The sequence below is a fragment of the Salvelinus alpinus genome, chromosome 32 (assembly GCF_045679555.1).
Source record: "Salvelinus alpinus chromosome 32, SLU_Salpinus.1, whole genome shotgun sequence".
Classification (NCBI taxonomy): Eukaryota; Metazoa; Chordata; class Actinopteri; order Salmoniformes; family Salmonidae; genus Salvelinus; species Salvelinus alpinus.
The window spans coordinates 7,100,910-7,104,515 of NC_092117.1; the positions used below are offsets into that span (position 1 = coordinate 7,100,910).

Below are 3,606 nucleotides of genomic sequence, written 5' to 3' on the forward strand. Positions count from 1 at the left end.
CAAACTGTTAGGGCCTACATAAAGCTGTCCCAACAGCAGTCTCAACACCTTACCACTGCTACACCTGGCTATCAACAGAGCCTTGTCTGGCAGCAAAACAATTCATTCAGCCTCTTTTACTGCCTTTAAAAAAAAAAAAGTTGATATGACTGACTTGCTTAAACAAATGTGGTTTCTACTGACAATTGAGATGTACAAACTATGGCATAAGATAACGATGAGGGGATAAGAGGCAATCTGTAATTTCAATTAATACATTGAGCGAGCTAAGAGACGTAGTCAATATAACCATTTGTTCAGTGAAAAGTACTGTGTCAGAATTCAGAACATGGGCCATTCTTACAGTATTCTCCCTGTACACCAAGTCAGAACCGTAGGATAAATAAAGGGAACATACGCAGACAATGAAAGCTTTTACAATATTCAATGATATTTCTCTAAAACAGGCTATAGGCTACATGTGCACCAAGTCAGAACGGTAGGCAAGTTATGAGGAGGAAAGGGACTAAATGATTAGGTTGAGGGTCATTGGCTACTAACAGCTTACTACACAACATACACTTAGAATTACATTCTTAGCTACAGTATACATATCTCCCTGGCATATTACATAATTTATGCAGCAGAAAACAATAAATTTTTAGACTCACCTTGTGCTGTTCTCACTTGAACAGGAAGGTGGGAGTGGCTGTCTTTCTTGTGGAGTTCCTAGTTGTCTTGAACTCACTGAAGTCTGAGATTCCCAGTACTGAGTTTTTTAGTTGTTTTGAATGAGGCATAAGTCATGCTGGATTGACAGCATGGCCAATGCATTCAACCTTTTATGGCCCATTGTGTTGCATGTGAGTGTTTATCCATTTAAGCTTGGACAAGAGAGTCTTAAACCCAGACTTGGACCAAACACCCTCTCAACTGAATAGCAGGCTAGTGATTGCTTTGCAACAGTTGCATTGTTGAAATTGCGATTTCCAACTTAGGCTCTGTATTTTCCGCTGGCTGCCCCACCACAGAAAGCACTGAATTAGGCTGAAACACCTGCATTTTGGATCTGCCTTACTCAAAAAAAAGCAAAAAAGACATACGGCTTTATTGACTCAATGATTTTTATTTTACATTGTTTGCAAACTGACATGTGACACGTATTAATGCCAAAATAACATGCAAAAGAGCAACACTTCTTTCTATACTGTATTTTATTTTTTTATCCACGAACAGGTGGGGCTCTGCCCTTGAATTACAGGTCGCCACTGATCACATTATCTTGCAAGTCTCCAAGTGCTGACTCCATAGATGCGTCTGTGAACACATACACAGGTATTGTTCTATTACCAATGGCAGTGTGTTTGATATTTTACAAACAAATACATACTATGTGGAAGTTAACAGGTCAGACCTAACGTACCAAATTCTGGTCTCCCCATCGATGACCGTTGGTGAGCAGGCAAGAGGTGAGGCTAGAGGTAAAGGTTTTGCTAGCGCCCCAAAGATGGGCATGGCAGCGTAGATCAGCTTCTGGCCCCTCATCAAAGATACTAGTTGGTCACACAAACAGAGCACTGATTACATTATCAATGGTGGTTATGATTAACATGGTGGAACCAACCTGATCACTGCATTCACCTTTCTCACTTCAGATATGTGAACTGAAATAAAATGGTAAACGCAGCGATCAGGCTGGTATGAATTGGGACAAAACTCAAAACATTTTTGACCTTCAATTCAAGTGTCCTCCCTGTTCCATTTATAGGAACTCACAGCGAGGGCATGTCTGCGTGATGCTGAGTGTCCCCTTGCTGGTTCTCTCTATGCTACATGTTCGGATGCAAACTAGGCATCTCACGAACTGCAGCAGGCAATCCTCAAACCATATACGTCCTAATCTTATGAGGTGGTGTTGACTGTGACATGCTGATACAATAGACAGCCGTGTGGTAAATTGCATTTTGTAATAAAGGACAAAGTTTTTTGAAAATGCATTTCACAACCAAAAGGACTCTACTACTTCTATCTGCTTGGCTGGATAATTAACCTACTAGTTTATCAAACCGAGTATTTTTCAATCCAGCTATTCACATAACACAAACACACATTACCTGTTACGGCTGATTTCCTCCTCTTCGTCTGAAGAGGAAGTGTAGGGATCGGACCAAGACGCAGAGTGGAAAGTGTCCATGTTTTATTATCAAATAAACTGAACACGAAACAAAATAACAAAAGAGAATCTAACCGACAAACAGTCCCGTGTGGCACAACTACTGACACGAAAAACAAACACCCACAAAACACACGTGAAACCCAGGCTGCCTAAGTATGATTCTCAATCAGGGACAACGATTGACAGCTGCCTCTGATTGAGAATCATACCAGGCCGAACACAAAATCCCAACATAGAAAATCACACATAGACAACCCACCCAACTCACGCCCTGACCATACTAAATAAATACAAAACAAGGGAAAACAGGTCAGGAACGTGACATTACCGTTGTCGGGTCAAGCTATTTGTAAATCGTCACTAGTTACTACAGCCACAAAGTCATAAAGGCTGTCTATTTCTACAGTTTCACTTTTTCAAATTTGATTTTAAACCTAACCTTAACCACACTATTTAACCTTATGCCTAACTCTAATCTTAAATTAAGACCAAAAAGCTCATTTTATTTTCATTCATTTTTACGCTATAGCTAATTGACACATGGCTGTGGTAACCCTTACAGATGTGGACTGACTGTAGCTCCAGACTTAATTAGGTTCAGGCCAGTGACGCCGTTACAGTTTGTTGCTCCTCGTTCACTGTATTACTCAGACATGAGATAGCTGCATCCATTATTTCGTTTTGCCATAGACAATACAAAATAATCTTGTATGAGCTACGACCTAACTTAGTTGTAATGAGGTAGCTAGCTTGCTATGCTACTGTTAGCTAAAACTTTATCTAGCCTGCCTTGCTAGCTAACATTAGCTAGCCAGCCTCGCTTTATCAAAATATGGCGATCTAAGTTACACCAGAAAGGTCCTTATATTGCCAGCAGCTTACCACCCTGCATACTGCTTCTGAAGCTAAGCAGGGTTGGTCCTGGTCAGTCCCTGGATGGGAGACCAAATCCTGCTGGAAGTGGTGTTGGAGGGCCAGCAGGAGACACTCTTTCCTCTGGTCAAAAAAAATATACAGTGGGGAGAACAAGTATTTGATACACTGCCGATTTTGCAGGTTTTCCTACTTACAAAGCATGTAGAGGTCTGTAATTATTATCATAGGTACACTTCAACTATGAGAGACGGAATCTAAAACAAAAATCCAGAAAATCACATTGTATGATTTTTAAGTAATTAATTTGCATTTTATTGCATGACATAAGTATTTGATACATCAGAAAAGCAGAACTTAATATTTGGTACAGAAACCTTTGTTTGCAATTACAGAGATCATACGTTTCCTGTAGTTCTTGACTAGGTTTGCACACACTGCAGCAGGGTTTTTGGCCCACTCCTCCCTACAGATCTTCTCCAGATCCTTCAGGTTTCGGGGCTGTCGCTGGGCAATACGGACTTTCAGCTCCCTCCAAAGATTTTCTATTGGGTTCAGGTCTGGAGACTGGCTAGGCC

General features: G+C 40.8%; 1 long non-coding RNA gene across 1 annotated transcript; it reads right to left on the reverse strand.

Annotated features, from left to right (window-relative positions):
* Positions 1-1,085: 1,085 nt before the first annotated feature.
* Positions 1,086-2,284, reverse strand: LOC139562296 (uncharacterized). Its single transcript, XR_011672338.1, has 3 exons — positions 2,094-2,284; positions 1,403-1,532; positions 1,086-1,296 (listed from the first exon to the last, which is right to left on the reverse strand). It is a non-coding gene; the product is annotated as an uncharacterized lncRNA (long non-coding RNA).
* Between the last annotated feature and the right edge of the window lie 1,322 nt (positions 2,285-3,606).